Source organism: Antennarius striatus, chromosome 19, assembly GCF_040054535.1.
Source record: "Antennarius striatus isolate MH-2024 chromosome 19, ASM4005453v1, whole genome shotgun sequence".
NCBI classification, from domain to species: domain Eukaryota; kingdom Metazoa; phylum Chordata; class Actinopteri; order Lophiiformes; family Antennariidae; genus Antennarius; species Antennarius striatus.
Genome location: NC_090794.1, coordinates 2,978,487 through 2,991,862, shown reverse-complemented (window position 1 = coordinate 2,991,862; position 13,376 = coordinate 2,978,487). Strand labels below are relative to the sequence as shown.

At 46.6% G+C, this 13,376-nt stretch overlaps 1 protein-coding gene across 2 annotated transcripts in view; it reads right to left on the bottom strand.

Moving 5' to 3' along the window:
- Nucleotides 1–13,376, bottom strand: part of fut8b (fucosyltransferase 8b (alpha (1,6) fucosyltransferase)) — a 62,738-nt gene that overhangs the window by 30,427 nt on the left and 18,935 nt on the right. Inside the window, exon 1 of one of the 2 annotated variants that reach the window (XM_068342588.1) lies at nucleotides 5,765–5,902. The exons of the other annotated variant lie outside the window; for it this stretch is intronic. The gene's annotated coding sequence lies outside the window, so the exon portion shown is untranslated. Of the gene's footprint in view, nucleotides 1–5,764; nucleotides 5,903–13,376 lie in introns of those variants that run through there. 2 annotated transcript variants of the gene reach the window in all.

Genomic DNA, 13,376 nt, shown 5'->3' with positions numbered 1-13,376 from the left:
CAGCTGACGGGAGGAAACCAAGGTCACGTCTTTAGAATTGCTTGTGGGAATTCGAAAAGGCGTTTTAGAAAGCCTGGGAAGTAGGTTGGGCTTTCAAAAACACGGACACGTGGAGTATTTTTAGAGGCTGATATTTCTGTCGGCAACAGATTCCATGCAAACCAGTTAAATGGCATTGCGTCACGTTTCTCTCGTGACTTCCTGTCCTTTTAAAATCAAGGCCCTGCGTTCACCAATGTCGCAGAGGAAAAATGAGACCTGTATTTGCACGCAAGTATTAAAAAAAAATAAAAAAATCCTGATTTTCACCATGCATCCCGCTGAGCACAATGGATCATAGGGGAGCAATGAAGCAAAAGCAACTTCATCTTCAAAACCCAATTAAATATGAATAGGGAAAAGTCAGACATGTAAAAAAAAGAAGAAGAAAAAATACCCAAAAGAAGAAAAAAAAAAAAGCAAATTAAATATTTATTGCTGCTGTTTACGGCTCTGCAATTTGTAACTGTGTCTGCCAATTTAAACACGGAAAAAAGCGAGGCCACATATCACCAGACCCCCGGGGGTCCCAGAAGCCCCGTATTTACAGGATGCTGTTTGGTTTAGTGCAAGAAAAGCTGCGCTATTAAATCAAGTGAGAACCAAATTAACACGTCTAAAACCAATTACCTACACCCGGCACATTTGTAATGGTTGCACTTGTCTTAGTCGGAGAATTAACTGTGGTTTGGATTGCATATATCAGAACGTCCATATCTACATCAGCTGATGACGTCACCTCCTTGTCAGCGTATTTGAAAGGTGTATTGTATTCAACATCGCCCAGTGCCGCTGGTGCACCCCCACCACCACCACCTCATCACAGCTGTGGGATTAAGTCTTCAGGAAGTGGCTAAAGGTCTGAGAGAAGCTCCAGCCCAGCTGACTGCGGCTCGGCGTTCGGTATCAGAGCTCAGCACAGAGCCTCCCCTCCAAGGTTATCTCTGTGGAGAATTCGCTGACAGCGGGATTCATGTGCACACGCACACACGCACGATGACAAGAGGATCGGTACCCACGTGCAAACACAGCAGCAAGGAGAGGGGGGCAAGGAAGTGCAGCATGTTCGTGCTGGTAGTTCGCCGGTTTAGGCAAACAAGTTTTTAATTTGGGACGGTGTGGCACGCCATATGGTTATGCTCGCACCAACCAATCCCCTGCTTCCTTTTACTTCCTGGATCTATTTATGTCCTGCCAACCCAATCCATCTCCTGATGAGTGAAGGTGGTCAGATGTGGTCAAGGACAACGTTGTGAATTACACATGTCAGCGGAGGTGATGAACTGGCTCTTCAGCGGCGTGTGTGTGCGATAGGGTGTGTGAATTAATGTGTGTGTGTGTGTGTGTGTAATTGAAAAAGAAAAGGGAAAGGTGTAAAAGTCAATGCCACTCGAGCATGTTTCACGCCTGGAGCGGAGACGACTCGTTCAGCTGGTGAGTGAAAATGAAAGCTTTCCCCTTACAATCATTTATATTTGTTGCTGCTCGCGCCACAGCATCAATATCACTAGCCTCATATTAACGTTCTATTTGTGGAGGCGTTTGCTGCTCTTTTGTTTTACCTCGGACACACACGGGATTGGGATTCTACCCGGGAAACCTCGGAGCAGTTCTGAGTTTGAAATGGAACGAGTCGACACCACTTATGTTCTGATTCACGAAATGTTCCTCTACGGACATCTCACCTGTTGGTAACGGAATCGTAGATGAAAAACACTTGATAAAATGAATTAATGGTGAAAGAGACGGGGCGGGAGAGCAGAGGCGGAGCTTAGAGTTGGCGATAGAGAGCGATTTGAGAGGAACACCTACAAATTGATTGTTTATTTCATCCTTAACGGTGTTGACAGAGACAATCTTCTGTAAAAGCCAGACGGCACGCTATCTATAACCTCGACTCTTATTATTTACAAGAATTATAGACTGGAACGCTAAAGGTCTCTATTATTCATCTACCTGGAGATATATTACTCTTGGATCCCGCATACACCCTGTCTGTTCCACTTTCTGCTCCTCATAATGAGTTCCAATGATGGCTGACCTTTCAAGCCCAAGGGGTGCCCGAGATGCGCCGGAGAGGTTGGGCTGGTGAGGGATGTTGAGGTTGTGGGGGTGTATTGACCTCATCCAAGGGATGCCAACCCTCATTCAGTCACTTTGAGGAGGTCTAATGACTGAATGAATCCTCCGGAGAAACAAAAGGAGGGGGAAAAAAAGAATAGTAGCCGACAGCGAGGGAGATGAGGAGAAATAAAAAGGACAGAGAGAGAACAGCTGCAGCTACACTATGCTAAACTGGGATTGTTAGCATCTGAGTATGTGGAGCGGTATAATGCGATACGCCTGGATCCACTGAATATGGATTACAATTAGATGCCGGGATCAAAGCTTTGAAGCTAGTTGAAAGTGGTCAGTTCAGTGGGAATTTGGCTGCGATCCACAATGAGAGTTACATAAAAAATAGGAGCTGTAATGGAGGTGCGGATGTAAAAACTCCCTCTTGGTGGAGAGGTATGAATGATTCGCGCTAAAGTGGCATGGCAGAAAAAGGGGTTGGCAGGGCGTTAAAGGTAGCAAATCAGAAATAACAGCTGAGTAAGAACAGGGAAGGAATGTTTCTGAGGCCAGCGGTTAATAGACGGAGTTCAAGAGCGAGAAAAATTGTCCGAAACTCCTAAAACCAATCTCCCAATAAAACCCGAGATTGACGAGAGCGGGAGGCTCGGCGGTCTCTTGTGCAATAAGTTAAGGCTTCCGACACAATAAGAAGTCGCTCTCAGGCTGTGATGATAACGGCGTTAGCGTGATACCTGGGTCATGTGACATGTAGCATGGGCGAAAGCTAGAGGAGTGTCATCGATTTAACCCACGGCCTGTCGCTGCCGGCGTCGGTTGCCATGTTGAGGTGTTTGGGGGGGTTGGGTAGCGGTGAGAGATAAAGCTCACGCATGGATGACTTTCAATAGGCGACTCTGCGGATGCCAGCGGCCGTTAAAAAAAAAAAAAAAAATGATGAAGAAGATTTTGATGCAACTGCAAAAAATCCGCTCGATGCCGTGAAGCGAAAACGGCGGAGTTTCCTGCACGGGCGATGCCTTTATAGCGCCGTGGACTGATGAACGATCTTGTTTTAATGACGGATTGGTTGACTTTTATTTCACCTGAGGTAAGAGTGTGTGTGTTTGTGTGTGTATATGGTTTACTCCCAGCATTATCCCCCACTGAAGAGCCGCTGGACTGGATTACCCCCGTTGGAGGTATTAATGTAATTATCTTCTTCCCCTGGTTGAGCTCTAATGTTTAAGGCAGGCCTATTTAGTGTTACGACTATTTACTATAACATATAAACACCATAACGCAGCTTTAGGTACCATTTTGGACCTAAACCAGAGCACTTCCTGTATCACTCATCTTCACACCCGAGGCAAAAGCCCCCTCTTCCACAAGTCAAAGTGCCTTCTTCACTTTCTGAGGCTTAAATGATAAAGCAACAACTGGGGGAAAGAAAATCAGGGAGAGGTAGAGGAGAGGAGGAAGACTAATAACGAGTAGGAGGGGAAAGTAAACACCAGGAGAATGCCCGGAGAGAAGAACATCCAGGAACAAAAAGAGGTGCAGACGAAGACGTAAAAATAAAGAATAAAAAAAACAGCATGGTGGAATAAAGTGGCACCGAGATGAGGCAGTAATCAGAAGAGAGATGGCGGCTGTGGCGGACACGGTGGGAGACGAGGAGCGTTTCCCCGAGGGGTCCGAGTAATGACTAAAACGGAGAAGGAGTTCTATCGATGGCGCTGACACACCCATGCATCGCTCAGCTCCACCTCACCTCCGCTCCGGTGTTTTTAATCCCCCAACTCCTTTGCCGTTACCTTAAATCGCCTCCAACCGTGAAAGCGCATTAGCAGGACCAAGTGACACATATTTATTTACCTACTGTTAAACCTCTTCAACCTCCAACATGTAAAGTACATGCTGTCAAACTCAAGGCTCCGGGGGCCAAATGTGGCCCGCAACAGCATTTTATGTGGCCCACGAGAGCATAAAAGGTCAGTGTCTAAAAATGAATAGGTCCAAATTGTGGATGACCAAAACTAAATTTCCCTATTTTATATTGATTTTACGATACATTTAGTTAATTTATGAGTTACATCTGGCCCTTTGAGGACAGCCATTATCCTGATGTGGCCCTCAGTGAAAATGAGTTTGACACCCCGGACGTAAAGCAACATTTAATGCGTTTCAAAATGCGACCTCCTTTGTATAAAGGTCTTTAAATTGGGCCAATGCCTTTAAGAAGGGACCAGCACGATGTCACGTCCACCAAGACGTCTGCATCCATGTCATCTTCCACTTCCTTCTCGCCCTCCAAAGACATGTATACAAGATTAAGTAAAAACTGGAAATTGCCCGCTGCCGTGCCCGTCTGCCATCGGTGGCGTGTCAGGCTGGTGACCGGCATGAACAAACGTGAAAGCGCACTAACGGATAAATAATATATGAGTCAGGACGGGTGTTTTTGTGCTCGACTGCTGTCCTGCTCTCAACTCGCCACTCCGCTCCCTGTTGCTTTATTCTGGTCTCTGCTTCCCTAGTTACTCCGTTTCCTCTTCCTGATGGTTTTTAGAATTGACATTAAAACAAAAAACCCACCGAGACTTGCTAGGACAGACTTTGAGTAAGCTTGCCTTGAATTTTCCCTGTAATTACTCTTCTTCCACGTCTGGATCGTTTGAAAAATGTTCAATCTGACTCAAGTGGTTCGATATGAGACAGCTTGGACAGCTTAGACAGAGTTTCCAAGTTTAGATGATCCAATTTCTGCACCATGCATCCCACGTTGACAACTTTTGCTCCCCTGCCTTCCACCAGGCGTCACACCACGTCCGACATATTGAACAAACTCCTTCTTCATGGCTTTGCCCGGCTTCTTCCACTCATGCTCCAACATCATTCGTGCCCACTCAACCCTTCAGCTTCCAACTGGATGCTCCTTCCACTTGACAGAGTAAGTCTTTTACGGTTAACGCATAGACTGTGTTTCACGTGCCGTCGTCTCGCAGCAAGCATTCGGCATGATTTCATTTGCTCGGTTCAACAAGAGTTTATTCTCGTGTCGCAGGAAAAAAAAGGAAAAACCATCCCGGCATCAAGCTGAAGGGCTTCTGCTTTTCTGAAGACATTAATCACATCCACTGCGTTCAGCCTCCTCTTGCTGGACTTGGATATACCATTGGTTGTTAGCGTAATGAAACTGACAATTACAGGCTACAGTGCAAACATTCCCTCTGCGGGTTTTCCTAACCACAGGCCTTATTTTAGTCATCCAGGCTCAGCCCTTGTAAGCTGCTCGATTTCGCATTCTTCCGGGGGACAATAAAAAAAAAAAAAGCCCTGCCACACCTAGAAGGGAAGTTTTTAAATGCCATTAACGAGAACATAGTCGTACACTGTCTTCCATGACCTCTATTAAAGGTATGTGCCGCCACATCGTTCCTGTGCACACACCCTGCTGATAAACCAAACCTGCTTCTCAAAACAAATTTTCTAACTAGGGAATAGAAAAGCCAATAAACAGTATGCAACAAGAAAAAATAAAAATACAAATTTAAAAAACACCACCTTTTATGACTCAATCGCTCACAGGGAGTTTTCCAGCAAAAGGAGAATATTTCATTTCAGTCCTGTCCGAAGAAGATGTCGCTGATGCTTTATTAATACTTACCAAAGCGTGGGCGTGTTGAGGGTGTTGGGGGGGGGGTTTACATGACTTGACTTTGTGATCTAAAAGCGAAGCGACAGACTAAACACTCCAGCTGCTGGCAGGGTTGGTCGTGATCCGAACGGGGAGCAGCTGCATCCTCCTTTCAATGACACACCAAAAATACACCCGTCCCATTTTGTTCACGAGGGTCGGCCCAGAGACGACGACACGCTCAGAGATGAACGCTCCTGTTTTGGGACGCCACGTTGAACATCAGACATTTCAGCCATGTTGCATGCAGGGAATGTTCCGCCGGTCATCTTTTACGTTTGTACTGGCACTTGTATAAACAAGGAAGTCAATCTATCATCCTCTGGGGAACTGGCTTGTTGGTTATTCAGTTCCCTTGTGCAGCGATTGTGCTTTCATTCGCTTGCAGCTTCTGTTCTCCGAGTGTGTAACTGGCCACTGTGCACAGCCGTCATGTGTCTGCTGAATGACAGTCATTGTTCAAGATGGAATGTGCATTTCTCCCTGCAGGACCGACGCCACATGAAGGACATTCTCTCACTTCTATATGTCTATATAATAAAATCGAACAAAGACAACAAAGAAAACACCCTTTCAGTGCAGAAATTATGCACGAAAAACAGAGTGCAGGGGAGGAGGAGGAAGGTTACTCGCCATCGCCGACGTTGGATCACAAACATAATCAATAATGCACTGCCTATTGTGTTTCAGCTCTGCAGTCGACTCAGCCAGTTCCATTTAAGTGAATCCACAGCGGATTGGGCTCGGGCCTGTAAATGCAGTCCAGATGAAAGATGGATCTTCCGCCAGGCGACGACGTTAGAAAACGAGAAAAAAAAAATGGCAAAGGGAGAGAGGATGATGCATCTGAAATCTATCGAATGTCATGGAGACTACAGCTCCAGCTCCGACGGACTAGATATTAAAGTAATGACGGTAATCAGGAGCGTTTTTTTTTTGCTGCCAGAAAGATGAAAAGAGCCATCGCCTCCTTCATTACACACACCAACGGCGTGATGAGTCCTGGCTTCGCTCGCCACGACAACCAAGACAACAAACCGCCAAAGCCAAACGACAAAAACGCTTCCTTAAAGAAGTTAATGCTCCCCATTTTGCCGGTGTCGCTGTCATCTTCACCTCTGCACACTAAAAAACACCGGCGGGTAAAAAACCCCGTTGTCCACGGTCGCCGTTGATGAGCCCTTGGAGATCTTAAGCCGCCAAAAAATTTATTATTTTTTTAAATTTGCGTATTTAATAATCACACGAGTCACGGCCGCCGGTCTTCCTGGTCACCGGGCAACGGGACGGTGACTAACACGCCACTCTCGGGTTATTGCTGTTATATTGCCTTGTAATGCAGATGGCTCATGCGTCCCCGTCGGAATTATTGATCTGCTCATGTGAAACGTAAACATAATAAACCGATATGATAATAGGTCTCTGTCTCGGCGCGTAGGATACGAGCATTTAGATAACTAATTATAGACAAACATAAACCAACTGGAAACTATTAAACACACAATGATAGAGACAACGCAACAGAGAAGAGCGGTCGCAATTTTATTTGATATACAAAACCCCTTTCTTTGTTATTTCACATCTTCAGATGATTCGATTGTGTTGGAAGGTCCAGGAACGGAGACGTTACCTAGTTATTCGGCTCCACAACAGTTTTGTTTGAAATTCCAATTGCGCTGCTGTAAATACACAACCCCAGAGAACTAGCAGCGCATTTTATTCAAAGTACACGCATTGATCTTAGCGCCGCTCGGCTGGCATTGATCCGAAGCCAGGCCTGTAAACAGACGGCGCGCTAGCTGGAACCTGTTTGCTTGTTGCCAGTCGGCAAAAAAAGGTCTGGTTTGGTCTCCGTCTGTCCGGAGGTAGAGAATTCAACACCCACACCCTCGTGCACTCCTCATTCTGTCAGATGTAATCCTCACAGCGTGCCCTGTGTGGCGTCTGCTTTGGTTCCTCTTCCTGTCGGTAAGCTGAGGGCCAGCAGAGGGGAACAAGCTTGCAGCGCCTTGGCCCCGCTAGCCCGGCTCCCCACAGCCTAGTCATTACCGCTGGCTAACAAGCAGAGAGCGAGGGACGTCAGTGACTGCTCTTCCCCTTAACTAACAAAGAGGAAGACTTCATGTGTAACCGTGGTAGCAGCAGCAGCACAGATGCACGGGTTCCTGCTGGAGCCATAATGGGGCCTTCTCATTATATGCTGTCTCCTGAGGACCGGAAAAAGAAAAAAAAAAAGATGCACATGCTGGGGCTGCAGGTCCATCCAACTAGGAATTGTGGGACCGCAGGGTGGACAGGAAGGGACATAACGTGTATCACATGCTCACATGCCAACGTTTTTTTTTAACGTGTGGCGGGTACATGTAGGCATGCGGCACGCGGCACGCGTGCGCCGCTGGATGTTTACGCGCCGGCTTTTCTTCCTGTCATCTTTTATTTCTGTCGACGTTCGATTTGACTCGATTTGATTTCATTCCGGTGGTTCCGTCGCGCCTGCGGGCGACAAGAGAAAAGGAAGGCAGGGCTCGTACTATTCATACTCGAGCATACTCGGTTCAAAGCAACACGCGTGCACGCCAAGCACCGAAGCCCATTCTTCTTCTTGGAGCCCACGGACTTGTAGGATACGTAGCGTTTCCTTACGGTTGGCAGTCGTTATTGGTGATGGAGAGCTGAGGCGTGGGACATGTTTATTAATGACTTGTAAAACACTCGGCCCACCACTTGTTTGACAGTTGTTTTCATCACTTCTCAGCTGTGCGTCCATATGCGAGTGGGCTGCGTTTCTTTGGCAGTAGTTTTTGTTGACATTTCATTTAGTCGGCTCAATATTTCATCGATGCTCGGGCGCGAAAAAAACTGCCTCAGCCTTTTATAAACTAATGAGACCAGAGGTAACTGACATGCTCATAAAAATCTACTGACAATCATCGGCGGTTCACTGGGACAAATACGGAGTCATTATCTCAGCGGCGTCTCCCGCGAGCGATGGCTGGAATTTTTTTGCCGTTTGAATATCAAGACTGTCAACGGCCGTCTCGGCGCAGGAGGTGGAAAAAACACCCAAAGATGTGTAAATTCAAACACAACCCAGTGCAATGCAAAAAGAAAAAAAAAAAGTATATATATGGTGGTTTATGGAGGTTACAATAATTGTTTGTTGACACAGAGTCGGGGGGTGTTGACTCAACCCATTAGTCATTTTTGAAGGCGCGGTTTGTGGCGGTTTCATTATTTCCTATATAACAGAAATACCTTAATATTAAAATGTGATACACTGGGTGTTGCTTTATTCCGCGGGAACAAAATAACACAAAACAGCAGACAGTATAAATAACCGTGACCTCAAAAAGCTGGATCTACGTCTCTCTGACAGACGGAACAATAATCAAGCGCCGCTTCCCCTTTCCTCAAAAGTTACAGTCAGGATTTATTGCGAGGCGATTGCATCGGATTGCGTCAGCGTTTAGCATTAACGTAGCGTTGTCCGAGCCGTACGTCTTGCATCATTAGCATTGTGGCGACTGTACCTCCTCATGCCCCCCCACCCCCACCCCACCCCCCATGTGTACACAGGTCGCGTGGTTGATCTTTGACAGGTTCCCTACAGAAGCCAGAATAGAACCACCAGAGACCAGAGCTCTGACCCCTGGTAATGGGTCTCGTGGGTGGATGGGGTGGAGGTGGGGGGGGCTGCTCTTTTCTGTACAATTGTAAACTGGGGGTGGGGGAGGTGGGTTGAGGAATCAAATCATTTGGGGCCGGCACCTCCATATCAGAACCTGGCGTCACCTTCCCTCACGCCTCAGCTGGAATGAAGCCAAGTGACGCCGTTACCAAGGTTACCTGGGGAACGGAGGGGGCGGGGCCAGCGGCTCCAGATGAGGTGGTTTGTTATCTGCCTGCACTGCCCACTGTGACATGAATTGTGATGCTGCCCTGGTGGTGATGGGTTGATGGAGGCACATATAGACGTATTTTGCACCAGTGGGGGTGTGCAGGAGGAGCAAATATCTGTGTGTCTGACAAATTGCAAATATATCAGCATGTGTGTGTGTGTGTGTGTGTGTGTGTGTGTGTGTGTGTGTGTGTGTGTGTGTGTGTGTGTGTGTGTGTGTGTGTGTTATTGTGTGCATGTCTAAGCAGAGCAGAGGTTGGTGGAGCTAAGCCGACTCCATGGAATGTAAACTAGGCAATGCAGCACTCCTGCCTGGCCTCAGACGCTGCCCCCCTCTGGGGATCCGGCATGCTGTCCAAACCCCCCACCCCCCCCCCATATAAACACAGCATTCAGCCACATCCCTGCTTTCAACCCACAGCCTAGCACCCACCTTGCGTTCCACTTGCCACAGCCATTTGCTCACCTTGTCTTCCTTTTTAATCCGACCATGTGCAGATAAGCAGTCGGAACAAAAGTGAGCAGTCACTTCACCGCCAGTCATCATTTCACAGCGATTTTACACCGCCGCCTCGCAACGGCCGCCGACGCATTTCCCCCCAACACGATCGCCCCGAGGGAAGGGGTCGACGCTTTGATCTAATCTGACGACAAATGATTCGATTAGCTCGGCCACTGATTAACCTCTCCCTCCGTGTGTGTGTTTGTGGTTTGTATTTTTTTGCTTTCGCTGACCCCACCCCTGTCCAAATGTCAGCATCGTGCTGCATGTGTCACCGCCTTGATGCATGACGTTGTCCAGCGCGTGTGCGTGCGTGTGCACGCTTAGCGGCGGCCGCTTCTGCTGCACCCATGGCTCACCAGCCATCTGCAGCCCACTGAGGGACAAACGATGATGACGGTTGAGTCACCCATTAGCCCAAATTAGAGCCATCCTTCCACCGACCCAGTCGGGGCCGCGGGCAATGCCACGCCGTCAAGGCCATTACGGAAAACACGCACTGAACTGATTTCGCTTTGCAAATACCATTAGCCCGTGCCTCAAGATTATAAATATTCCAACTCCCAATCCGACAAAGAAAATGGGTTTGGATGGGGAAGCGAGTTACGAAAATCCTGCATCAATGCCACGGACTTCTTCATTGGTTGCCAGAGGGCAGAGAGGCCCGTAATGACAAAGACTGCGGGAACAAAGAAAAACAGGAGTGATGGGAGACGGCTTACATGGACGACTAGGGATGATGATGATGATGATGGGGGAAGTTTTAGAATGGAAGCAGCTTTGTTTTTTGTTTTTTTTGCAGAGCTCCCCCGTGTCGTAGCTGTCAAAACACTTGTATGCACGGTGTCATTACTTTAAGAACTCACTGTTATCGCAGTTGGAGATCTAAGAAAAAGGAACTTGAAGGTTTAGAGCTTCAAATAAGCGCCTGATGAAATTGCCGTACTAATGTCTGGCCATGCTGCTCAAATCGGCCTTGGTCTGGTAAACAACTGTCCCACACATGGGCCAATTTGTCAAAATACCGTAACCACTTCAGACCTGGGGAAATTGCCATTTTTGTCCATACAACCTATTTGAATCCACTCGTATTTCTGTTTTGCCAAATGCACTCCAGCCCACTCGCCTTTTCTCACCATTTCCCTTACTTGAGGGTTCATGTCGAATGCCGTCAACTGTTGCCTAGCAACTAAATATTCACCCCGCAGAAATCTGCTAGATTATTATTTCTTTCCAAGTTTCACATTTCTCAGGGAGGGAAAAAAAAACAAGGGAGATATCTTTGTGATTTTAAGTTAACAAATCCCAGCCATGCACAAAGTAGTGTCACGATCTTAAAGCGAGGGACGCACAATCCCCCTCAGAGGGCATTGGCAGATGCACAAAGGGGGCATTAAAGGGTAGATGTGTGAATTATAACTGTAGCAATAAAATCTGAAATCAACTGCAAAGTAAAGTAAAACAGGCGCAAACGCCAAATTAAAGACGATCTGCCGCACAAATCAGACTGGATTTTCCAAACAGTGCATGAATGTTTAAAAGAGCTGTAAAGTTTTTTTATTCTATTTCCAAGCCATAAAATGCTAAAACTTTATTTGACGTCTCGTTATGTAAAATACAGAGGCAAAATACAAACAGGGAAGGCTTTGTTTGCACGGAGCTCACGACTGTTTCCCATTTTGACGGTTTTCCCATCCAAACGCTCCAGCAGTGACCATATTTTTCCCTTGGAGGAGTCGTTGTTGGCAACGACTGACCAGCAGAGTGGACAGAACTGTAAGTCGTTCAGTCAGAACATCTAAATACTGGAGGACGGGCCTCACCTCAGAGTTCACAATATTAAGAGACGCAGCGACGAATCCTCCGCTAAAGGTGGAGGTAGAGGTAATCAAAAATAGAGCCTGTGAAACAGAAAAAAATGTGGCAGAACTGCCCAGTTTCCTCTAGTTACAGAGATGGAAACAGGATTTTTATGTTTTTCAAATATTGCAAGATTGCAGGAAGTCTTTTTGGAATGATTTTGAACGCGATAAACTGTCACGACAGTGGATAGAAGGGGAAGAGCTCGTGCCACGAGGCAAAGAATGTATGATTCTAAATTCTAGGCACATTATGACTGGACAATGGTTTTGTGGAGCTACCTTGAAGAGGATTGAGCTCCCTGATGTTCTGGTGGGTGTGGACGAAAATGCACAAGAATCCAAATTCTCAGCTTCCGTGAAACGTTTTCTGCCAAGGCATACTAACGCTGGCCGTAAAAAAAACCATTTCCGCCTCCATCGTTTCCGACGACGCAATCCAGGGGAATAAGTGCGGGGGTCTGTTCTTTTCATTAATAATTACTGATGTTCTTCTGAGGCCTTAATGAATCTGCTTATCTGATGGAGAGCTGCTTGCTTATTGGGAACGTGCCCTATCGGTCTCGGGATGGAACTGACCCCTTGAAAGAGGAGGTTTGGAGCGAGGAAGCAGATAAGACGGATATAATATACCAGAACGGACTGTAATCGTGATATGAATGAAAAAATATTGATATGATACCAACGTGTGGCCCAGACGCAGGTCTTGAAGGTGCCTTTTAATTGTTCATTTTTTGCAGACTTTTATGATAACAGACTCTCCTCCTCTCCTCCCTCCACTCGTTCTTTAATTCATTAGCCAAAAAAAAAAAAGACAAAGCAGACAACATGCAAAGATATGATCTACGATGGTAATATCGTTGTTTTACGGCCACGATTATCATGCAGTAAAAATGTGATATGGTGACAGCTGCACTAGCGAGCTCAGGAGACACTCCTGGATGGATGTGACGATCAGCCAAAACGCCACCAGCAAGGATACGTGGGAAAAAAAACAACCCCCACAAGGCCACATCGATCTCTGCTGCAAGAGGCACCTTGTGCATTTCTACATATGCAAATATTTATCTGAATTCACACTCGGCTTAATTTGACAACAGCAAAAGCCAGTCTTGAACTGTTTTAGATGCAAAATGGTAATTACTCCTAAACCAAGCTGGAATAATGAACTTGTTAGCATGCGCAGCCTCCTAGAATTCATTACCCCAACTCTACGCCGCTCTTCTGACAGAGCAAAACCTGATTCCGCTTTTTTGTTTTGTTTTTTTTTGTTTCTCGCACTACAAAAGCGACACAAGACGGGTATAAAATACACGCAAAAAA